Below are 26,254 nucleotides of genomic sequence, written 5' to 3'. Positions count from 1 at the left end.
TGGTTGAGTTAATGCGTAAGCACTCTGAATAGTGCCTGGCATGAAATAAGTAGTCAGTAAATGTCGACTTTTATTTTTCTGTTTTTAATGTTTAGACTACTATATGCACAGATTCACCCATGCTTTGCTATATTTGAATAACAAAACAAGATATTGAAGAGAATATAAGTTGAGCTAAAATATGTGCAAGAAAATACAAAGGTTATCAAATTTGAGTAAGTGTTCAATTCATAAAGGTCTATTGTAGCATTCTACCAACTGGTCATCCTGACGGTGTTCAAATTTTAAAAGATGAGGAATTCACTTTTTCTTGAAATAATCCATTCCATTTGGACAATTTTATTAAAAAGTTATTCATATATTGAACTGAAATCTTTATCTGGATTCTATTGGTTCTAGTTTTTTAAAATTTTTTATTTTGAAAGGAACAAAGCAAATTTAACTTTTCTTTAATAGACATCCTCTAAATATTGAAGAGCGCTTTCACATGGTTATCTATCCCTTCCATTTTTCAAAAAGACAAATGAATAGATGAGACACATGATTTCAAGCATTCTCTCATGTCTCCACTCTCCTGGTGCTTTTTTCAGAGTGATCTCATCTGCCTATAATAGGTTTAATCAATCATTCAATTGATATATATAATTTTTGACCTGACTGCATTTCAGAATCTAAAGTCTCCTGAATGTTTTCTAGATGGTGGTTGATGGAAAGAGAAATTAATCCTGTAGGAAACTTTTATTTTCAGAGAAAACCTCTTCAGGATGCCCAGAGCCTTTTAAAAATGGTGAACCATAACCTAAAATATCTAACACTTCCTAGACATTAGAAATATAGTCAATTTTTGGTTTCAATGGCAAAGATGACATAATTTTAATACCCAACTCTCTATTCCATTGGCTGTGAGCTTGAAAACTTCACGCCTCTTGGAGTCCTCTAAAATTGGAATTGTTGTTATTTTGATTTCTCTTACCATCAGGTGTCTAAATATGCGCATCCCCTATAGCCTGGTGGAGGCAATGGACCGTAACATTGGCAGGTTTGGGTTATACTTTCAGTGTAAGGATGGATATTAACACTTAACTCACATGTGTTTTAATGTATGGATTATTCAAAGTAAAGAACTGCTTTGTATAATGCCTGATGCAAAGTAATTGCTTAGTAAATAAAAAGTAATACAACTGATGGACTTCGGTTTTAAAAGGAAACTATTGTGTACCACTTTTTGTAATGTTCTAGACATTACATTATGTATTATGTCTTTCTGGATGTTTTGTTTTCATAAATGTATGTTTGTGTATATATGTATATAATTGATATAGTATGAATAGATATACATAATGACCTCATACATGTGTGTTCTTTTACAAGTGAAATTGCCTTATATTCTCTTCTGCAATTTGCTTTATTCACTTCATATTACACGGACCTATTTCTTAGACTAAAAATGGACATTCTTCATCTTTTTAGTAGTGACACAGTGTTCCATTGTGTGGATGTACTGTGTTTTATCTAATAATCTTTTAATGACAGACATGAAGAATGTATCCATTTACTGGGTACTGTAAGCAATGCAACAATAAACATCCTCGGACAGATATTTTTGCACACTTATATATACCTTAGGGACACATTTTAAGAGTGGAATTGCTGTGCCCAAGGATAAACATATTCAAATTTATATAGATACTGACAAATTTCCACTCTCTCAGTTCGTTTTCTCCTGCTATAACAGAATACTACAGGCTGAGTAATTTATAAAAAATAGAAAACTAATTGGCTCATGGTTTTGGAGACTGAGAAGTCCAAGAGCATCTGTTGAAGGTCTTCTCATGGTGGAAAGGTGGAAGGCAGAAGCGAGTATGGGAGGCAGAGAAACTGCAAGAGTGAACAGAGCTCCCTTTTATGACAATTGCTCTTGTGAGAACTCACTCACGGTGATAAGGCCATTAATCTGTTTAAGAGGGCTCTGCCCTCAGGACCTAATTACTTCTTAAAGGCCCCACATCTTAACTGTTATATTGGCAATTAAGTTTCCAAAACTTGAACTTTTGGGGGATACATTCAAACCATAGCAGTCGCTCAAAAATTTGTAGTAGAGTTCACTTTCACTTTCTGTGAATTAATAAATTGTTTCACAGCATACTAATTCTTAATAAAGTAAGAATCAATTTATTATTTCACTCAGTAAGAGTTTCTGTTATTTCTACTTTCACTAGCACTGTGTATTATAATTATTTTTCTTAAATTTGTCAATTTGGTTAGTGAAAAATAATAGCCTACTATTGTTTTAATTTGCATTCTAAAACTATATATCAAATGGAGCATCTTAAAGCATGTTTATTGGCTACTGGTGTTTCTTTTTCTGTGAATCTGGCAGTTGAATTCATTGTCCATTGTTCTATTGGATTGCCCGTCTTTTTCGTATTGATTTTAAAGTCAATAATGTATTTAGGTCTCTGTTGCAAAATTTGTTTCCTAGTTTGTTGTTTAGAGGGAGCCCAGCCATTTAATGATTATTTGATTATTTGAGGCAGTTTTCTCCTGTGGAAAGAGTGCTAGACTATAGGGTGAGAATTCATGAGTCCTAGCTCTGGCTCCCTCTCTTGCTTGTTCCATGATTTTGGTTTTCCCAACTGGAAAATGGGGGTACTAACACCCGACCGTGAAAGTGCTTCAAACACTAAATGTGATAATGTCCATGAAAGCATTTGATAGACTCTAAACAGTTTTGCAGATCACATGTTGTTGTTTTTACAATATCTATGAAATAATCCATCTGAGAAAAGGAAAGTTTGCTTGTGTTTAACCCTTCAACTCTAGTTCTTTGCTTCTTAGATTTGAAGCCAACCTCTTTCCACACAGCAAATTTAAAAGCATTGGCTTCACATTAAAGAAAAGGTGTGTTAAGTCCTCTTTACTCTGTACTGGTCAGGTCTCATCTGGAAAAACTGAGCTCATTTCTGGGGACTGTGGAGACTGTGCTTTAATTTCATTGTTCTGGAGAGCACTGGGAGAGAAGGTGCCAAAAAGGATAGGGCCTGGAAATCATGTTATAAAGATTAGGAAACCTTATCTTGGAAAAAAAAAGTCAAATTACAAAGATTTACTGTATTTCTTCAATATTTGAAAGGTGATTTCCTGGGATAGGGAGTAGACTGATTTTCATTGTCTTATGGAGAAGTGCTACTTATTATCATCAATTTGGGATTCATATAAAGAAGATATTTCTAGTCATTCTGTTTGACAGTGGAACAAGGTATTTCAAAACAGTGATTTTCTTGTTACTGGATGTGTTCTAGCAGAAGGAGAAAGCCAGGGATGTTGCCAAAAGAGACTTCTGTGTCAGGAGACAGTGATTTCTGAGGTCCATCAGCGTGGTTTGGCCATGTAGGTGTCTTTTTCTCTCACTTGTATTCATTCTCCTTACAATTTTTGAGGACATAAAAATTCCAAGTTAGATGCTTAAACAATATAAAAATGAATAAGATTTGATCACAGAACTTAGATTATTAGAGAAGACAAATTTTGGAAGGGTAGACAGACAACTGACTTTGGAACCAGAAGATTCCAGAAGCTGAAGAGATGTTTCCAGGACATCCTCTTCCATAGACGCCATTACACTAAAGCCAACGTTCTTGGCTGTCTTTTCTTTGCTCTTTTCTTCTGTCTTACTCTCATTTCTTTTCCTTTTCATCTGGATCATTCTGAATGTTTGTCTGTTTTTTTTAGACATTTATTTATTAATAAAATCAAAACATTTATGAACCACCACTTAAGTCAAGGTATCTATACCACTGAAAATAACTTATATCTGCCTACATGTTCTTTCTCTATTCCAAGCCCCTGTCTCCCCATCAGACATAAGTATGAGCTCAATTTTTTATTTATCTTTCTCTTATTTTATTTTTTAAAATAGTTTTTAATCATACATATAGTCTAAATAATATATATTTGTTTTACTTGTTCCAGGATTTTATAAAATGCCCACGTGACAATGAGGCCTTCTGGTTTTGCCTTATTAACATCATGCTACTAAAATTCATCTATGTTTTTGAGTATAGCTGCAGTTCATTCATTTTTCACTGCTGTATACTATTTCATTGTGTGAATGTGCTGTAATTTATCTTTTCACTCTCTGTTTGAAAATTATTTAATTTTATCTTTAACATTTTACTATTATGAACAAATATTGTTCTACACACCTGCTGATACTCATGTGCAAGGATTTAATTAAGATTGATACTATAAGTGGAAAAACTAAGTCATTGAGTATGTAAATGTTGCATCACAAGGTAATGCCAAATTGATTTTTTTTTATTTTTAATTTTTTTTGTTATACTTTAAGTTCTAGGGTACATGTGCACAACATGCAGGTTTGTTACATATGTATACATGTGCCATATTGGTGTGCTGCACCCATTAACTCATCATTTACATTAGGTATATCTCCTAATGCTATTCCTCCCCACTTCCCCCTCCCCACAATAGGCCCCGGTGTGTGATGTTCCCCTTCCTCTGTCCAAGTGTTATCATTGTTCAATTCCCACCTATGAGTGAGAACACGTGGTGGTTGGTTTTCTGTTCTTGCGATAGTTTGCTGAGAATGATGGTTTCCAGCTGCATCCATGTCCCTACAAAGGACACGAACTCATCCTTTTTTATGGCTGCAGGGTATTCCACGGTGTATATGTGCCACATTTTCTTAATCCAGTCTATCACTGATGGACATTTGGGTTGATTCCAAGTCTTTGCTATTGTGAATAGTGCCGCAATAAACATATGTGTGCATGTGTCTTTATAGCAGCATGATGTATAGTCCTTTGGGTATATACCCAGTAATGGGATGGCTGGGTCAAATGGTGTTTCTAGTTCTAGATCCTTGAGGAATCGCCAAACTGTGTTTCACAATGGTTGAACTAGTTTACAGTCCCACCAACAGTGTAAAAGTGTTCCTATTTCTCCACATCCTCTCCAGCACCTGTTGTTTCCTGACTTTTTAATGAACGCCATTCTAACTGGTGTGAGATGGTATCTCATTGTGGTTTTGATTTGCATTTTTCTGATGGAGAGTGATGATGAGCATTTTTTCATGTGTCTGTTGGCTGCATAAATGTCTTCTTTTGAGAAGTGTCTGTTCATATCCTTTGCCCACTTTTTGATGGTTTTTTTTTTCTTGTAAATTTGTTTGAGTTCTTTGTAGGTTCTGGATATTAGCCCTTTGTCAGATGAGCAGATTGCAAAAACTTTCTCCCATTTTGTGGGTTGCCTGTTCACTCTGATGGTAGTTTCTTTTGCTGTGCAGAAACTCTTTAGTTTAATTGGATCCCATTTCTGAATTTTGGCTTTTGTTGCCACTGCTTTTGGTGTTTTAGACATGAAGTCCTTGTCCATGCCTATGTCCTGAATGGTATTGCCTAGGTTTTCTTCTAGGGTTTTTATGGTTTTAGGTCTAACATTTAAGTCCTAATCCATCTTGAATTAATTTTCATATAAGGAGTAAGGAAAGGATCCAGTTTCAGCTTTCTACTTATGGCTAGCCAATTTTCCCAGCACTATTTATTAAATAGGAAATCCTTTCCCCATTTCTTGTTTTTGTCAGGTTTGTCAAAGATCAGATGGCTGTAGATGTGTGGTATTATTTCTGAGGGCTCTGTTCTGTTCCATTGGTCTATATCTCTTTTTGGTACCAGTACCATGCTGTTTTGGTTACTGTAGCCTTGCAGTATAGTTTGAAGTCAGGTAGCGTGATGCCTCCTGCTTTGTTCTTTTGGCTTAGGGTTGTCTTGGCAATGCAGGCTCTTTTTTGGTTCCATATGAACTTTAAAGCAGTTTTTTCCAATTCTGTGAAGACAGTCATTGGTAGCTTAATGGGGATGGCATTGAATCTATACATTATCTTGGGCAGTATGGCTATTTTCATGATATTGATTCTTCCTATCCATGAGCATGGTATGTTCTTCCATTTGTTTGTGTCCTCTTTTATTTCACTGAGCAGTGGTTTGTAGTTCTCCTTAAAGAGGTCCTTCACATCCCTTGTAAGTTGGATTCCCAGGTATTTTATTCTCTTTGAAGCAATTGTGAATGGGAGTTCATTCGTGATTTGGCTCTCTGTTTGTTATTGGTGTATAAGAATGTTTGTGATTTTTACACATTGATTTTGTATTCTGAGACTTTGCTGAATTTGCTTATCAGCTTAAGGAGATTTTGGGCTGAGATGATGGGGTTTTCTAAATATACAATCATGTCATCTGCAAACAAGGACAACTTGACTTTTTCTTTTCTAACTGAATACCCTTTCTTTCTTTCTCTTGCTTGATTGCCCTAGCCAGAATTTCCAGCACTATGTTGATGCCAAATTGTTTTATAGGGTGTTTGTATATTTGATTATATTCAAAGTAGCTTCTCCCTATGAAAACTTATCTTGCTAGAATGTATTTTCTTAAATTACATTATTTACATGCCCAAACTCCATAATGACATTCTGATCAAAAGACTCTCAGTAGGGCATTCAGAATCCTCCAATGACTGGCAGCCCTATACCCATTCAAAGTCATCTCTTATTGTTCCCCTTTAGGATCACTTCACTCCAACCAGGCTTGTGACCTCACAGTCTCACCTTCTTTCCCTGCTTTCCTGTCTCATCTTACCTTCTACCTCTTCCTTATCAATTTCAATCTACTTAGAGCAGAGAGTTTGAGAACACAGAGTCTGGGGATGGACTGCTGGAGTTTGAATCTCATTTACCACCACCAACTGAGAGAACTTATTCATTTCTGGGTCTCAGTTTCTCCATGTGGGAAATGCAAATAATAACAGAACTTATCCTAGAGGTTTGTTGTGAGGATTAAATGAATTAATATACATAAAATTCTTAGAATGGTAAACACTATATAAGTATGTGATATTTCATTATTATTCTAGTACAGGTTCTTATCTCATTCTAGAAGTATTTTATGACTAATGTAATTTTACATTGATTTCATAAATAGTGCATCATTAATATCTTACCTGAGGGCAGAAACCATATTGGTACAACTTTCTTTCCAAATATTTAGTACAAATTGGGTTTGTTGATGAATAAAATGAAATAAAATTGTGTATGGGAGTCAGTCCTATGTTTTCATAGTCTTGATTTTGGCTATAAGAGAGTGGCTACCTCACACATAAAACTCCGCTTGGCTGCTAATTTCAGTGCCATGACACCAACTTATGACACAGACCTTAGCACTAAGCCTAAACAGTTTACTTTGAAACCTAGATCACAAAGGTATAACTTGGGACTTAGGGTGGAAAAGAGTCTCTAAAACACAGAAGCCTGGTTTTTGCAGGTTTTCTTAATTCTGCATAGGGGTCCATCTTCTCCAGACTGGACTGGATTGCAGGAAGCTGATAAATAATTTTATCAGAATTATTCTGATAAAAACGTGCAACAAGATGGGGTACCCGATCAGACTTGAATGAGGTACCAAACGTGATTTTTACACCACTGATGCTCACTCTCCAGCACCATACTGCAACCAGATGCCCAATTCACTTGACGGGTTGTGCTGCCAACAAGACTGGCATTTTGCTATTGACAAACATTAGTTGATATGGTTACAAGAGACTGGACAGCCAGTTAATCCTTAAAGATATGTCCTCTTTGATTGTGTGCTGTCACATTATTCTTGCAAGTACTAGTTTCTAAAGGACTTCTGAAGCAATAGAAAAAGCTGTAAATTGCTTTCCATTGCTAGGAAAAGTCATGCGTCTGTTTAAGTATACAAGCATCTTCAGAGGGCTATTTGTGATTGCAACATTTCAGACTCAGTAGAGTCACATAATAAAGCAAACCCTTTCTAAGCATTTGAGTGTCCTTTCTCTGCTGTTTGAAGCACACAGATGAAGATAAAGATACACTGGAGAGGAAAACATATTTCTCCCAGAGAAAAAGAACAGGGTATGTGAAGTGTTAAAAAACTCAGAAAAGGGATAATGATTAGAATTTCAGGTATCTTGAGCTATTGGATCAATTCAAAATGCATGAGTGTTTCAATTTTTAGAGAATACTATAAATGAAAAAAAATTGTCCATGCAAGTTTAAATATAAATATTGCTGACTTAGAGTTTTGACAAAACAATTCACATTGCCATGAATTGGAGATGGCAAAGATCCACATTGCCACTGAATCCGTTCATCTGTTGAGTTCTTAAATTCAGTTCCATTTTTTTTTTTTTAGTCTCTAATTTTAAAATATTAAGAAAATTATTATATTTCTTCTGGATCGACATGTAGTATAAGAAAAGGGAGTTACAGTATGTGTATACTTTAAAAACTTGAGAAGAGAGAGAAAACACTTTGAAAACATAGGTAATAGTTAGAAATAAGCATTTTAAAAGTGCCACTAGCCTCCTTCTCCATCATTAGTGTGCTAAGATGTCACAAACTTGGGAAAGGGAGGAGGAAATTATTTTTCCCTAGGTAAAGGTTACTTGGAATTTTCAGTTTTTATTAGAAAGGAAAAAGACTTTAAACCTAAGAAATGTGATGTCATCCGTCATCTTCTTTTATGACTTTTTGGCCCACTTAAAAATTAAAATAATGTATAGCTTCCTCAAGTCAGTAAGAGGATTCTCAAATAACATGCTTAGAATGAAGAGATCAGGACGGCAATTCTTTAATCTGAACAAGTAATTTATAGGATTATGAAAAATCCAGGTTCTTGACTATCCCCACTTCAGAGCAAGACATAATTAAATTAAGAGAGGAGAAAAGAACCATGAATCTGCTACAGCCTATAATCATTCATTAGATTTCAATGATTATTGAAAGCAGGTTAATGCAAAACTCAGCTATTCGTCTTTGATATATCTGAAAATTATTTGGGCATTTCATCTAAATCACTTTGAAACACCCAGGAGCTTGGTAAGAGAATGCAAACAGACCTTTTTTTTTTTTCCTTTTTTTTTTTTTTTTTGAAATTAAGTCTTGCTCTTTCACCCAGGCTGCAACCTCTGCCTCCCGGATTCAAGCGATTCTCCTGCCTCAGCCTCCTGAGTAGCTGGGATTACAGGGGCATACCATCAAGCCTGGTTAATTTTTGTATTTTTAAGTAGGGACAGGGTTTCACCACGTTGGCCGGGCTTGTCTTGAACTCCTGACCTCAGGTGATCTGCCCACCCCGGCATCCCAAAGTGCTGGGATTACAGGTGTGAGCCACCACTCCTGGCCAGACCCATTTTTTTAATAAATCAGGTAGTGCTACCCACTCTTTAAAAGGTACACCACATTTGTATAGGCCAAAGGCTCTTTCATTTCATTATATAACAATGACAGCAACTCAATTTAAGTGTATAATGACCCAAACCAGCCATCCTAGCAGCAAAAAACTTAATAGCAATCGTATCTGGAATGCTGACAGGGAGCACTTCCCAAGAAACCATTACAGCCTCTTCAGTTTACAAAACAATTGGCTTTAATCTTTAATACTGTTAAGCAGTAGGGGGCAGATAGGCACATTAGCATAGCTTTACTTTTTATAAATAGCATTTAATACACCATATTCAGATACTGTTGGGCTAAGCATCTTATGTCAAACAGTTTTAGACTTGAGCAAATAGTACAAAGTTTTTTTTTTTTTTTTTCTTGAAAGGCAAGACACAATGCTTGCATTCTTATGATAGGACTCTCCTGAGTTTGTATATCAATGAAATTTGAAGGCAAAAACCTTGAACATGTTTCCTTAGGGAAATGTAAGATTCCTTGACATAAATTTAAGTTGCAATAAGAAAAGAACCATTAAGAAGAAATTTTCTCAGTTCAACATAGAAGTATTAGCTTCATTAAGTTCGTGTACTCTGCTTGGAGCATGAAGTAATGCTATAGGCTCACCACTATAGCTCTTCATCTATTTAAAAAGTTTCTTTTATTATTGCATGACGAGAACCCTGATGTGAATTTCAGATATTCTCTTTCTTAAAGAAGTAAATATATTTTTTATCGTCGTAGTATGTCTTTGGATAACGTGGAAGAAAGGGCTTAACATGATTGCTAAAATTGAAGGGCTGAGCTTGGATGATTTTCCCCCCAGTGACTTACTGGGATCCTCACACTCAGTGCATGCCAGGTAGTCCTGCAAGGCATACCATGTACACACTGCACACCTTCCTGGAGCATCTCATTTCCTTAATGATAAGAAACATGCTTTTATATTCACATAGGCACAAATGCATTATGAATATACTGAATAACTTACCTGCATTTTAAGATAAACAAAACATAGGACTTTAAAGACATTTCACATTTATGTTGAACTGCTTTGGCAGAGGTAGACCTCCAAGTTCCCAGGGTAAGTACACTTGCCTTTCAGTTAAGGATATTTTGAAAGGAAGATTTGAAAACTGACTTAAAGGTCAAAGGACAACTTAAGCAAAACTATTCAAATATAGTTTTGCCTCAAAATTCATTCTGATAAAACTTTTTCTCTAGTTGCAAATAGAATTGGGAAAATACAGGTCTTGAATTCTTGGCCTTATATTTAAAAAGCAATAAAGCTATTCTGGAATTAGACATTATTTATTTGGAGAGAGTAGATTTATCACCTTGCTTCACACTTTTCACTTCTGCTCTCTCTTCATCGGCCTCTTAGCTTTTGGGGGAGTATTTATTTTTGATAATAATTGTTATCTACTTATCTCAGTAATAAAGACTCTTGCACTGTTTTAACATGTTAGATGGTTTGACTATTTTGACACAAATTGCTACTTAACTAAAGCGTGTATATAAATATCATTCTAGCAGCGATGTAGCATAGGTAAGTCTTCTATCTTCTAATGTGTACATTTGCATCAATGAACACACTTTCTACAAGATAACTTCAACTATATTTATGATCTTCTCTACCTTAATGTAATATCATCAATCTCTTAGTCAGGACACAGAAAACAATTTTAGGATAAAACAGCCCTGTGAGGCATTAAAATAGAAAAGGAATTGCTGGACAAGATGCAGAGCCTTTTTAAAATCACTCATTTGAAAAACATCCAGCAAAGACAATGTGTTTTAGTGTTAAAGCAGGCTCCAGTCACAATTACAATAACTCCCCACAGTTTTCTTTAGTCTCTGTCTTCTGAGTCCCTTTTTTGATCTTCACAACAACCCTGTGAGATAGACAAAACTTCTGCTTCCGTTTCACAGAAGAAGAAACCAAGATTCATAAAGGTTAAATAATCTGTCCAAGGTCACAGACCTAAAAAGTGATACAGTGGTCATTGACCCTACACTACTGATTCCATGTTCAGAGATATTTTCTCAAATGCTATGCTGCAAGGTTTCATGCCAGTTAAGTCCTTTATAAATATGACTTTGTATTTATAAGTATGACCTTTGTAAGAAATATAAGAAATAGACTGTGGAACTCAGATTTACTCTATTTGGGTGGTCAGAAACATACAAAACAATGATTGCTCAAAATGAGTTCTGTGGAACTCAGAGCAGGGGAAAAATGAAAATATAAATGTGGGGAACACTATCTACTAAGTTTTCTCTGGGAGATTCACAGTGTAAGTGGCATGGTAACAACCCTGAGAAATACTGGAAAAATAAGTGTATTTGTTTATCGCTTCCCAAACTTAATTGGGCTTGGAACTTTCTTTTTATCCCACTTATTAACAATTTTCATATTAAAGCTGAATTCCAGCTTATTTTAGAAATTTCTCCTGTAGTTAATAGTGAAATTTAAAAAATAAACCTGGTTTGAAATTCCCATTGCCAAATTGGGTAGTAAATGCCTGGAATATGAATCTTATTCTCCTTTAACTTTGAAGGTTCCTGTAAAGAAAGAAGAGGATCTTTGAGTTTCTTTTTTCCTTCTGCTTCCATCCTTTGGCTGTTCCAGAGCTGTTAACCACCATGCTGTGATGGTTTGAAATAAACCAGCCTTGCTATGAGAAACTTTGATAGATTCAACATCTCTTTATTTTCCTCCCTGTAGTGATCATTGTGGCACAAAATGATTTTTGAGGTTATGGGATAAGAAAAAAAGTTCTATGAAAGCAGGTCTTATTGATCCTATTGCAGGAGGTCTTATCACCGAGGATGGAAGATGCGGTTACTGAACTGCTTTTTACCAGCCTATGGAAGAGTCGATGCATTAAGTTGAAAAGAATGGGCTTAGATCATAAATCTGTTCTTTGGGGAAATTACAGATTCAAGCTCTTTGAAGATATTTATTCCTTCAAAGTTCTTAATTTGTGTTTATTCATTTCCCCTAGTTGATTTCAGGCACAAAGATAAGAAGAAAAACTTAATTCTCTATTGTGGCCATGCCTGGTCAGTGATTAGTATGAAAACGCTTTCTAAGTTTTCCAAGATTGCCTTTTAAAATAATCATGTTTTGTTGCTACCTTCGTTGGAATGTCTCTGTGTGTCTGATACTAGCCTTAATCTTGTTATTTTGTGAATTTTATTTTGAAAATGAAATTCTTAAAGAAAAAAGGCTGAAAGGAAATTCACCAGAATATTAACAATGGTGATTTTCCTGGAAAGTGGAATCGTCGGTGATTATATTAATTTTTTCTTGCATTTCATGTGTTTGTCATATTTTCTACAATATTATTAGCATATCGTATAGTATTACTATGAAAATCACAAAAAGGTAATACAGTGTTTGACATTTAAAATTAGGGTCCTATTTCTCTGTAAACTTCAGACACGATTTAAAGAGTTTTTGCTTTTCCTTTTAGCACCACCTTTAAAAATGAGGGAGGTAAAGTAAATGTATAATATTTCCAATAGTAATGCATTGCTAAAATCAAATTATTGCATAATGATGATTAAACATCTAGGTCTGCCTCCAATAAAGAAATGAGGAATGACCTAATTACTGTGGTTTGCCTGTAAAAACCTATTCATTTATCACTTCACCGAACATTGTGACCAGAGTTTTACAGAAAGAGCGGGTTTCTATTTATAATTTTCCTCCCTCACAAACCGAAGTTTCTGTTGAGCAGATATGAAGGATTTAGGCAATATTCACTCAGGAAAGCCCTCCAGCCTTCGCATAGGGTGCCTGGGAAGACTAACACCAATTTACATGCCTCTGGTCTCAGGAGCTATTGCTCTGAAAAATCTGAGAGCAGGCATCTCTCAGTCTTCTCTCCTTTGTATTTCTGACATGAATTGTTTCCACATAAATTTACTTTCCTATTGGTTTTGACATGAGTAAGACTAGAAGGACTTTTGAGGGAAGATTTGGGTAGTTATCAAGATGTTTTTCCAGCCCCTGAGAGAAACTGGAAATAAGTTTATATGAAGAAGTAAGATTTTTTTAAAGAAACATGAGAAAATATTGTACACATATAACATATCCCTGAGATCATTCCCTAAAAGCCACACTTCAGTGCTAAATTTAGCTAGTCTAGTTGGACATGATTTAATGATGTTTTCTTAAGTTCTCTGTGTCTGACTATTCATAAAGCAAATAAGTCTTGATGACAAGAAAATCTTCTCAATAAAATCAATATTGAATTATCTGGAAATTAGTGATATGGTTTATGGACTCTGTATTCACGCTGCGGTGAAGAAATACCAGAGACTGGGTAATTTATAAAGGAAAGAGGTTTAATTGATTCCTAGGGAAGCCTCCGGAAACTTAACAATCATAGCAGAAGGCAAAGGGGAAGTAGGCACCTTCTTCACGGAGTGGCAGGACAGAGTGAGTACAAGCAGGGGAAATGCTAGATGTTTATAAAATCATCAGATCTCCTGAGACTCACTATCACTAGAACAGCACAGGGGAAACTGCCCCCCATGATCTAATTACCTCCACCTGGTCCTGCCCTTGACATGTGGGATTATGGGGATTACAATTCAAGATGAGATTTTGGGTGGGAACACAGCCAAACCGTATCAGACTCTCCAGATCCCTAGTTTCTCTTATGTTTCTTTCATACTACCTGAGCATGAAGTGTCATGAGAAAATGCAATTATAAGGTTGATATCACTTGCCAAACCAATGCAAAGCATAAGGTATTTCTCTGGGCATGCATTTTAAGGGAAAAGAGAAGAATACGCAAGGCAAAAAACACCTTATTAATGGCTTGGCAGTATTTAAATATTTGATTATCTAGTTGTCCTATTTCCACCAGCCTTTCTTTCCAATCTTATTTCTCAAAGTTCCTCACATCTACCCCAGGCCCTCATTTTTGTGATTTTTTTGATTAGACACATGCATTAGGCAGGGTCCTCCAGATAAAAGGAACCAATAGTATGTGTGGAGACACAGAGATATAGTTTAAAGAATTGCCTCATGAGACTATGGAGACTAGCAAGTCCAAGATCTGCAGGGTGGGACAGCAAGCAAAGACCCCGGGCAGAGCCAGTGTTGCGGATGAAGTCTGAAGGCAGTCTGTGGCAGATTTCCTCTTGCTTGGGGGAGGTCAGTCTTTTCTATTTAGGCCTTCAACTGATTGGATGAGGCCCACCCACATTAGGGAGGGTGATTGGTTTTACTTGAAATCTACCATAAATGTTAATTTCATCCCCAAACTCTCCCAGAAACATCCAGAATAATGTTTGACCAAATATCTGGGCACCATAGTTTACATAAATTGACACATAAAATTGACCGTAGTTTTCTAAATCTCCCCAAGTGATTCAGACACTACCTTCTCCTCCCTGAAGTAAAATCATCACTCTACTTCTATTCCTCTTCCTGGTTGAAAGCCATTGCTCTAGCTATGCCAGATGATTTTGAATACTGTTACTATTGACCTCCTTATGAAACCATGTCTGACTCTGCTGCTTCCTCATTTTAATGTTCTTCCTACTGTTTCTCTGCTTGGCTTCCTCTTAGACTGTATTCATCTTTTAAGAATTAGCTTAAGGCTAGGTAGGGTGGCTTGCGCCTGTAATCCCAGCATTTTGGGAGGCTGAGGCAGATGGATCATTTGTGGCCAGGAGTTCAAGACCAGCCTGGCCAACATGCCAAAATCCTGTCTCTACTAACAAAATACAAAAATTTGCTGGGTGTAGTGATGCATGCCTGTAATCCCAGCTCCTCAGGAGGTGGAGGCATGAGAATTGCTTGAACCCGGGAAGCAGAGGTTGCAGTGAGCCAAGCTGCAGCCTCGGTGACAGAGCAAGACTCTGTCTAAAAAAATAAAAATAAAAATAAAAATAAAATAAAATAAAATAAAATAAAATAAAATGTATTTAAGCACAGTAACCTTTTAAAGATTTTACCACCTTCCTCTGTGTTGCTACAGAAATTTAAGTGCCTTTATTTCAACACATGGGATAGGTTGTGTTGTGACTATTACACATTCATCTTAGTCTGTTTTCTACTGATATGCAGAATACCACAGACTAGGGAATTTATAAAGAAAAGAAGTTTATTTGACTTATAGTTCTGGAAACTGGGAAGCCCAAGAACATGTTACCAGACTCTGGTGAGGGTCTTGTTGCTGCATTGTCTCATGGTGGAAAATGGAAGTGCAAGCAAGCACATGAGGCAGAGATAAAATGGGGGCCAAACTTACCCTTTTCTCAGGAGCCCACTCTCTTGATAACTAATCTAATCCATTCATCACCTGATCACCTCTTAAAAGTCTCACCTCAATACTGTTAGAATGGCAAATAAATTTCAACATGATTTGGGGAGGCAGCATTGAAACCTAGCAATGTCTGTTTCTTTCATTAAAATGTGAATGCCTTGCTATTAGATGGTGACTTATTCATCTTTGTATCCTGTCATCTAACAGAACCCAAGGAGGCCTGTTTTCACAATGAATATTGGCTGAATGATCATTTGCTGGGTGAATTGAGATCTGAAGGCTATACCTAAAAATTCTAGCAGATGTGGTTGGAAAGAAAAGAGTTTTAAAAGGATCATGGAAATTGTCTATATACTTTTAAGGGAGGACTGGTTCATATGGGACATCCTAGGCCGCAGAAGGAAGCTTATTGGGCAGAAGTTGGGAAGAGTAAGAGAAGGAGTATGTTATCTGATAACAAATATCTATTATTTTGAATTGTTTCATAGGTCAGCCTTAACATGTCCTATATCCTTTTCTTATGCATTCACCTATTAGATAATGAATAATATAACAGTATGAAATGAGATCACTGCTTCTATCAAGTTTTATGTTTGCTTAGTGCCATCTCATATATAATGATGAAATTGCAAGACATTCACTATTTTGCTGATTCTTTAAAATCTGTATTTATACATTAAGCTCCTATGAACAATGCAAATGACCTGACGCGAGACCCCCCCACCTTGCTGGCCTCACGTACCTTGATACTTTTGGACCCTATGGCAAGGAAAATGAGTTTGGAAGCTACTGAGTTAGAGCTATGGTTTTTAAAATGGAATAAAACATTGTCTAAGTCAGGGGAATGATATGCATTCTTGTAGGCCAATGGGGAAATGTGTGCAGAGGGTAGAAGGTGGGGGGGCATGATTACAGTTATTTATATACCGGTTGCATCTCAGATATTTTGGATTTAAACTCTCCAAAGAGCCAAATCACCACACTAAGTTTCTTTAAACTTTTTTTTCTCATGTGCATAATTGAGTGCTCAGCTGGATGCTGCACTCTACAAGCCTGATTTCCTTCCTAATTGCACAAGTGGCTGAGCTCTTACAATGCCATATTTCTGTTCATTTGCATTTACACAATATACTTCACTGTGTGCTTCAAATGCACCATTTGAATGTTGACTCCTGTCTTTATCTTTAGGGTTCTTATAATGGCTAGGCCCACAAATAGAGCAAGTCTGGGGAGAGCTGCTATAATCTCAATATGAGACTGCCTTCTTACAATCGGCCAATATTCAGCTGGCTTCTGAGGTGATGCTCAGCAGTAATTCAAATGGAAGAACATAGCAATAAGTAGAAGGAAAGAACACCCAAGGTGATCATTTAGAAATCGTTTTCAGGTCAGAATAAAAGAACATGGGATTTGTTTTATTTTATTCCAAACACCATATAATCAAAAGGGTCTCAGGCTCCCTAGGAGTTCACTACATGGGGTTGCTTTATAAAACTGTCGAACAAAGCTAGAAAGAATTCTTGCCTTATATTCCCTTCCTAACTCACATACTTGTTTTCAAATAAAATGAAGGAGTCTCTCTCGTCAAATAGTATAATTTCACTAAATGCTATAACTTCAGTTTCTGCAGAAGACCTGTTGATCAAATATAGAGCACACTTGTGGTAGCAAGATATATTTGTAATATGATCTCTCATATTTACTGCATTATGAATTTTGAATGTATTTTCCTTTCAGATTAACTAAATGGGGAAAGGCTTCTGGGTTGTCCTGAATGGTAGATTTATCGGAATCAGAGATGGAGGAGTCCCGATGGGTTCATCCTGTATTGGCTTGTGTTAAATATCCTTTAATGGTAAGATTTCTCAACTTCAACACTATTGACATTTCGGCCAGATCTTCTTTGTCGTGGGCAGCTGCTCCGTGCATTGTAGGATGTTTAGTGGCATCCCCGGCCTCTACCCACTAGATGCCAGCAGCATTTCTCCATTATGACACCCAAAAATGTCACCAGACATTGCCAAATCTTCCCTGGGAGGCAAAATTTCCCTGTTTGAGAACCACTTCTCTATAGGAACAATTTTGATGACTGTGACTAGCCTATTTGGGCAATATTTTTACTCAGGAAGTATAAAATTGAATGATATCTAATAGATAAAATGTTGAGGTTGGCTTGCACTGTGGAGACTGAACATTTACTAAAGACTCCAGATCACAGCCAAAGTGACCTGGAATTTCAGAATTAATGTAGGGATTTTCTTGCCATGCTATGCCCATTGCATCAGCCAGGGTTCTCCAGAGAAAAAGAACCAATAGTATTAACGGTAATGGCAAAAATTGCAATTACTTTTGCACCAACATAATATCTCCCTCTCTCCTCTCTCTCTCATGAGAAATGATTTATAAATCAGGAGTTGAGAGCACCTCTGGCATCCCTCTCGAGAGAGAGAAGAGAGAGAGAGAGAGAGAGAGAGAGAGAGAGAGAAAGAAAGCATTCATTCTGGAAATTGACTCAGATGACTATGGAGGCTGAGAAGCACCACGATACGCCGTCTGCAATCTGGAGACCAAGGAGATCTGGTGCTGTAACGCACTCCCAATCTGAAGGCCTGAGAACCAGGGGTGAGGGGTAGGATAGGGTGAAGGTGAGGAAGGAGGTACTGGTATAAGTCTTAGAGTCTGAAGGCCTGAGAACCTGAAGCTCCAATGTCCAAGGCAGGATAAGATGGATGGACCAGCTCAAGAGGAAAGAGAATTTGCCCTTCCTTCACATTTTTGTTCTATTTGGGCTCTCAACAAATTGAATGACGCCTGCCCACATTGGTGAGGGTGATCCTCTTCACTCAGTCTACTGATTCAAATGCAACACCTCACAGACACACTTGGAAATAATACTTTGCCAGCTATTTGGGCATCCCTTAGCACAGTCAAGATGACATCTAAACTCAACCACCAGAGCTAGATTATGGTCTCAGACTTTCTCAGCCCTCTCAGTGCAGCCCAGATAGAAGCATAGACACCTACCCCATCGGTTTTTCAGAGAACACCTATAGGTTCCATAAATCAAGTCCTTCTAATCTGAATGGACTATTACCATTATTTTGAAATATTCAACTAATCAATAGGGCATCAACGGTGATACTGCCCTGTAATATTTCAAATTAGAGTAGAAATGTTGTACTTTTTGGATGATTCACAAGTTGGATTTATACATCTAAACTCACTTGAAGTTAAAAACTCAGGGTTTAATTTATGGAACCTGCCCATACATTTTAGCAGCCTGCTTTTGATTTATAAGTCTCTCTTCTTTTTAATGGTAGTTGTAGCCAACTGGTTTTTAGTGTTTTATAAGTCCAAAAATTAATTTCCATATCCTTAAATGGGTTTACAAATCCTAATATAGATTTACAAGTCCTGAAACAGATTTTAAAATTGTGCCAATAAATCCCAAATAAAGACTTGATTTACAAACCTGGATTTTGCACCTGGTTTTCCAGGAAGTGGTTTATAAATCAGGAATTGAGAGCACCCCTGGCAGAGTGAGTCCACTTTCTCTCTGGGAAGTCCTGCTCTCCTCACCGGATTGCACTGGCCTGATTTACAAGGCAGCAGCGTCGAGCTGGCCAAGGCTCCTCTGGCTCTGACATGCCTGTGCTGGTGAGGAAAAAGGGCCACATCCCACAGGCTGGCTAAAACAGTCACTAATCAGACCAAAGACAGCAAACCATTCATCTTCTTTGCCAGAGAGGGAAGGTGGTGTCCAGATAGTGAAGATTTCCAGTTCTGCCTGAATAAAGCAGCTGAGATACATGCAAGGCATTCGGCGCGATTCTGGTCAGCGTTAACACTTGCATTACACTGCACAGCCCAGGGCCGAGGTCAGGGTAGAGAGTGTATCTCATTCCTCAGATGGAACGGAGAATAGCATCTGTGCTTTGTCCGCTTCCTGTCATTATGCTGTTGAAGACGTTTGGCCTACAGAAGGATGTACACCAGACTGGTGACAGTGTTTTTTTCTGGGGGAATGAGATAGGAGGAGAAGGGTAAATTTCATTTCTACTTCCTTTACTCCCGGGCTGTTTGAATGACTTTTACAGTGACCATTTAGTACTTTCATAATTGCAAAAAGTATGCCAGCAAGTATCAGGAATATGAGAAAACAAGGGGGTTTGTTATTTACTCTTTCCTCAGTACCTATAGCAGCCTGCCATCACACAGGACTCCGTCATTAACTAGCATTCTGTTATATTCTGCATAGGTGCCCTGGTATTTCTAAAGTAGTTTAGAGTCCACAGAATCCTCCAATAGAACGCTTTCTTATTAACTCATCCAGTTTCCTGTGAACCAGGCAACAGTCATGTTCCAGACATGTCAGCTGAAGCTCCCAGAGGATGTGTGGCTTGCTTTTCCCAAAAGAATATTTAAGTAGCCCGAACAATCTTGGGGCCAGCGTTGGATTTCTCGTTCCGTGACACAGGGGGTCATGCCACACATAGGCCTCCTCACTGTCCAGGTCTGAAATGCATTGCGGCTCCTGTGGCCCATCTGCTATCTGGGCCATGTGTTATGACTGTGTTATGGCTCCATCTGTGAGCCCACTGAAGCTCTGTCAATGATAGTCTTTTTTGAAAAACTACTGCCTTCTCTTTCACTCACTCTTTGTCGGTCTCTCACCCTTGCTCTGGCATATACCGCTCTTCTGAGCCAGGTTGTGCCCTTCAATGATCCTGCTCAGTTTCCTCAAAATGACTCAGACACCAGTTGTTCTGTTGTGCTTTTGTAAAACCTTCCTGACCAGTATACTTTCCAGTGCCTTTTCAAATCATCATAGCACTTACTGTTTGTTTACCTGCCAGCTAATTCCGTACCTCCTCTCCTGATGTCTTTCATTTTTAGTGAGGAAATTCTCCAGAGTTAAAATCAGAAACTCTGAGTTTGTATTCTGGCTCCGTGACTCGCTGAAATGAAGCCTGATGAGCCTCAATTTGTTCAAAATGAGAATCTATTTTAACTTTCCTACCTACTGAACATTGTGGTTATAATGCTCAAATGAAATAAAATAGGAGAAAATGTTTTGTAAATCTTAAATGCTATATGACTATAAGCTACTAATATAGCCGCACAGTTGAGGGTCTGAAAAGTTTAAATGTGGCTGGGGCAATGATGATTAGAAAGTAATTACAATAGGGATTTAGACTGTAAACGCAACTTCGTTACATAGTATATGAATGTGAATTATGTAAATTTGAAGTGCTACAATATATTAATATGTCTTATTTTATATACAAATTTTGAGATAAAAGCCTTCTAAATTAAGAAATACTTGCCAAAATTATACCATTTTAAAGCTGTTGGGCTGAGGAAACTATAAACTATGCATTGACTATTGTTGCTTGGCAGTGTCACTTTAGCTGGTAAAGAAAAGAGGCACTCATTCTTTGTCAGAAAAATGTGAACCAGGCCCTTGTACCATGTGTCAAAATGTATTATTTAAAATTCATTTTATTACAATGAAACAATATGAAGAGCCAAAAGAAATAATCGTTCAAACTTTTATCAAGTAGTGGTGTTAGCATTAGGACTATGAATCCCTTTTTTTTTTCCTACCTTCCAAAGTAGTAACCTTGCAACATAATTGAGATGTGATAAAATACCATTTTTGCTGCCAATTATTTGGCAGAAAGAACTCTGGGAAATATTAGAGATAATCCTGAGTAAACAAAGAAGGAATAGTAAAGCAGTCCTCCTTTCAAATTCTTTAAAGTCATCATATATCCAGCTGAGGATAATGGGAAAAAATGGGTAAGATTGTGGAGATGTGGCTGTATGATGAACTCCCTATAATGTGTCTCCAGACTATCATGAGTGTAGTGGTATTCACTCGGAGAATGAAAGACCCTATTTAAATTTATTCCTATGAGAAAATTAGTCTTGAATTTTGCAAGGTTTGAAATACCTCTTTAGGAAAACCTCCCTTGCATACAATCTGATTTGCCTGCAATCAGTGTGGTGAAGATACAGTTCCTATTTAACATTCACAACTGGGTAGTGGAAGACAATGTAGGTAAGACTGTGACTTTTAAATTGTTGTCTCTAATTTCTAAGACCTTTCTCTTTTTACGTCTAGATTATCAACTTCTTGAAAGTAGGAAGGAGTCCAGTTCATATTCTTTGCCTTTCCTCAATATCTCGTAAAGAACAGGTACTCACTCAATAGATATTTTGGGGTAATTCACTAAAAATATACACCTGTGTTATTCACAGATTTTATGTAGAGCCTAACAAGAATTTCACCCCATGAATAATTTTAAAAGATTATTTTAATAAATGGGGTGCTTTGTTCACAATAAGCCCATTGATTTGTACCTTGGCTTAGAGCTAAGATGTGATTTGAGGGGGCCTGCTGATTACAAAATGATTGTTTAAATCTTTGCTTGTTGTAATAAGCCCTTTACTGAACACTACAGCATGCTAAATAGGAGCTCTCCAGTCTAAACAAATAAATCAGATAATCCTAACATTATATAAGAATCTACAGGCTTAATGAGAATCTTAACAGGGAAGATGTACAATAAAAAATATTTATGTGCATCACTTAATTTAGTGAACAGAAAAAAGAGTTACAGATCTTCAGTCTGCCTATACAGGCAACAAACCCTACTCCCAGCCTCTTCCATGATGCCTGTGTTAGGACCAACAAACACATACTATATATTCATTGGAGGTGAGTATAAAGCTTCTACAAATCTTGAGGATTTAAAAATAACCAGCAGAACTAATCAAAAGGATATGCATCTTTTCTTCATGAGAATAAAGTCCAAAGAATTGTGAACTTAGATGGAAAAAATTTACATCTGCAATTTTATCAAACTTTAACTAAAATTTGACATTTTTATCTATTATGAATGTAGGCCAACACCCACCCCCTCCCAAAACAAAAAGCAAAACCCACCGCAGTAAGGAGCAGTATTTGTGACCTTGGCTCAATATTTTTGCATATCATATTACTGTTGATGCTGCTATCTTGATGTACCATGTATTCTCACCTCTGCTTTGAAATTATGTTTGATAATAAACAAACCCACTATGCCCCGTTATTTAATATATTAACAAGCACATCGATTACTCTACCTTAAATTACAAAAGTATCTTTATGATATATATCTTGTGATATACATGGCTTCCTTTGTGATCTCATTTATTTTGGGTTATGCTTTTAGGAACATTTCCGGGAATGAACATAGAAGACTCCCAAGACTCCCAAAGGGATCTATGGCTCAGAAAAGGTTAAGAAACCCTGATCTAATGGCAGCTAAAACCATAGATTGTCTGTATTTGGGAATTAACTGGTCATAAACTTTGAAGACTAAGAGTCTAACTCACAGTTGACAAAGAAAGAATCCCTTTACTAACCAAGTCTGTTGTGATTATAAATGGAGACTTGAAAGGCAACATTTTGTTACTACTATGTGCCAAAACTGCCTGCCTGAGAAAAGGGGTCATAAATCGTTTGCTTTTTCCTTTATTCCCCCATACATTGGTTAAAAAGTACTTTTAACAATATCTCTTTGCACCTTCTCAGCGATGGGTAAACGATTTATAAAAAGTCACATAAAGTAGAGACATGACCTTAATTCTTTGTGCTTATGTAGGGACATGAGATTTGTTATGTAGTGATATCATATATAGTGATTATGCACTACAAAAGAATAATGACAGCGACAATTATTCCCAAAGCTGCTTTTGTTCATTGAAATGAGTGATATTTGTTGCTTAAAAAATATTTCCTAATTATGTATGGCTGTTTCCTTGCCAAGTGCTGACCAGTCCTGGCCTTCCTTTTCCAAGCTGACAGAAGGTTTCAGGTTGAAAGGGATTTGGACTTGAAACTGAATTTCTAATCTGACCAGCTCCCCAAATGGGGCTCCTGTTCTTGGCAAAAATGCTCTTTGCATATTTCCAGAAAATCATCAATTATTCAGAGGGACCTTTCAAGTGCCAACAGCTTAAATAAGAAAATGTGCCATGGCAGAAGGAAGCAAGAACCAGGAGTGTCAGGCTGAGTGGATCCCGCTGAAAGTGAATTTCCCTCATCAGGGCTTTAGTCCCCAGGAAAGGTCTCCATCCAGTTATTCCCTAGAGCAGTGGGATCAAGAGGCCTTCTGAGCACTGTGGGGATTTTAACCCATCTGCCATGAGGGGGTCGGCCTATGATACTGATTCTTCTTGTGTCTCACATTCTGTTCCCTGAGAAGCAGGAATGAACCCTGCTTGACTCTTTATTGAAAGGGTGTGCTTCCAATGGCGCATTTCATGCTTTGATGCTTATTCAATTCTTCCATATTCAAAAATTTTAGGAAAAAGCTGAACATGAAAAATCAACTTCCCCCAATTTCATTTCATAGTATGCTGAATGCCTACTATGTGCTTGTCATTATGATAGCTTGCTCTAAGAAAATGCAAGCTAAAATAACAAATTGGACAAAGACACGATGATTGCAAGCATTTGAGTTAAGGAGTTCATGCTTTACCCGAAGTACAGTAAGTTCCTCATTGTCTAGAAAGCTTGGAATACCTACATTCCCAGATATTACCACAGTCAACTTTTTTTTTCTTTGGCTTTTTTCATTTGTAGAAGGAGAGATAATAGTATTCATCTCGCAGTTCATTGTTATTAAGTGTGGCTCAAATGAGATTATGTATGACAAGGGGACAAGGCTGTGTAGGCTTTTGCAAGACTGGGCTAATTCACAAAAGGAGCGACTCACTCCTACTCAATAGCCTTGTTATGTATGCAACTCAAATGATAAATGACACCATCTCATGGACATTTAGGTCATCCCTGGATGAGTCTCAAGTAATGAATTGATAGCACAATTAATGTATATGGAAATTAGGGAAAAGTTAACTCAGGGATGTCTTCAAGGAAGAAGTGGATTTTGCCATGGGTCTTGAAAAGTCAGTAGGTTTCTAAAGGCAGAGAAGGTAGAAATTAGAAATGGCTCCTGGAAGAGGAAATAGTATAAAGAAAAACAAAGAGTTGGGTGAATATAACACATGTGCAGGAAACAGTGAGTAGCCTAGTTTGTGTGCACCGTGATATCTGTACCAGACTAGTGAGGAGATGGATCTGAGAGGGTAACTTGGGACATACTGTGGGTGTTCTTCACATAGTTGGCAGTCAGGAAAGAAAACAAGAACATATTTTAACTAGGACAGAGCTGTGCTTTGGAAAATTAATTTGGTAGCAGCATGTAGACTGCATCAGAGGGTTCAAACATGCAAGCAGAGATAGAGACTGGAATAGTCCCGCTAGGAAATGGCCTAGGAATTCAACAGCTAGTTTAGGACTTGGTTCTGTACTGCCAGGGAAGTTATGATGATATGATGCTGAACTGTAGTGGTGGGCATGGGAGGCATTCAAGAGATTTTGCAGAAATACAACTTATGCAGCTTAGCACTGGCTTTATTGAAAACAGGGGAGATATAAAGACCATTTGGAGGTTTGAGGCCCAGGTGACATAGGAAAAGAGAAATAATAGAAATGAAAAAGTTGGGAGAAGCTGGTCTGCAGGGTAAGTAAGATGGAGTAGTTCATGGTATCAATTTGGAGTTGCTGAATTTAAGTGTAAGTGAGGCTTCCGAGTGGGGGTGACAAGAAAGTTGTTAGGAATTTGGGTATGGGCTGAAAAGAGATAAGGATTTGAGTATACATTTAAGCATCACCTCAAAGCAGGTAATATTTGAAGCAATGAAAATGAGTAGGATTCCTGAAAAGAGAAAGGGAATAAGAAAGCTGAAGTTAGAACATTGGCAAATATCCACTGTGGGTGAAGGGATGTGGCTGAAGGCTTTGTGGGATCAGGGGTAGGAAAACCTACTGGAGTCAGGACGGTAACTTAATTGGGAGGTGAGCTTGGGGTCAGAACATCCTCACCTACTGATTAAAAAGGTGGGGGTTGCGGGGGCACTAGGGAGTGTGGGTCTGTTTTAAGGGGTGCACTGGGACACAGTTTTAATGAGGGGGCCCATTGTTGCCAGATCTTTTGAGTTTTCAAGAGAAGTCATAAATCTAGACTGATGGGAATCAAGGAATTGTAACACATTAAGTCAGACTTTGAAAAACACTGTGTAGAACAAATAGAACATATTTGTGGCCCTGATCTAGACCAGGGGCCATGGGTCTCTCCTTCTGAAGTAGACAGAGATGGAATGTTCAGAGAAGTAGGAGGAAAGAGGAAGTGAGGATGCTGCATTAAGCCTGACAAGTAGGAGGTAGTTGGTGATTTTCCAGAGAGCAATTTCACTGGCAAGGTGAAGGTAGAGGTCAAGTGAAGAGAGAGAGACATATCCAAGGAGGCGAGAATTCTGAGAAGTTTTGCTGGGTTGATAATCTTACATTGCCATTACGGCAGATGGGAAGTCTTTACTAGCTAGGACCCCTAATTAAGAACATTTCATGAGGAAAATAAAAAAGACTTTCCAAATTACTACATTATTATGAGTGAATTAGGAGAGCAATTTGATCACTTGGAAAGTGCTCCTCTTTCAATAAATGTAAAATATGGATTCTTGCTGAGATTTCTAAGCCGCTTCATCTAAATTATATGCTAAAGTAGAGAAACAGATGTTAAATATGATTAAAACCAATTACAAGTTCCGCAGTACAATACTGTGTTTTACTTACATTAGTCTCCCTGCTAGCTTAGGTGCCATC

General features: G+C 37.3%; 1 long non-coding RNA gene across 1 annotated transcript in view; it reads left to right on the top strand.

Moving 5' to 3' along the window:
- The window catches only part of LOC105496664 (uncharacterized), a 53,670-nt gene extending 30,847 nt beyond the window's left edge, over positions 1 to 22,823 (top strand). The window contains exons 2-3 of the long non-coding RNA XR_011623080.1: positions 21,665 to 21,739; positions 22,758 to 22,823. This is a non-coding gene — a long non-coding RNA (uncharacterized lncRNA). The remainder of the gene's footprint in view (positions 1 to 21,664; positions 21,740 to 22,757) is intronic.
- Positions 22,824 to 26,254: the final 3,431 nt, after the last annotated feature.

Source organism: Macaca nemestrina, chromosome 5, assembly GCF_043159975.1.
Source record: "Macaca nemestrina isolate mMacNem1 chromosome 5, mMacNem.hap1, whole genome shotgun sequence".
Lineage (NCBI taxonomy): Eukaryota > Metazoa > Chordata > Mammalia > Primates > Cercopithecidae > Macaca > Macaca nemestrina.
This window is presented reverse-complemented; position numbering and strand designations above follow the sequence as displayed.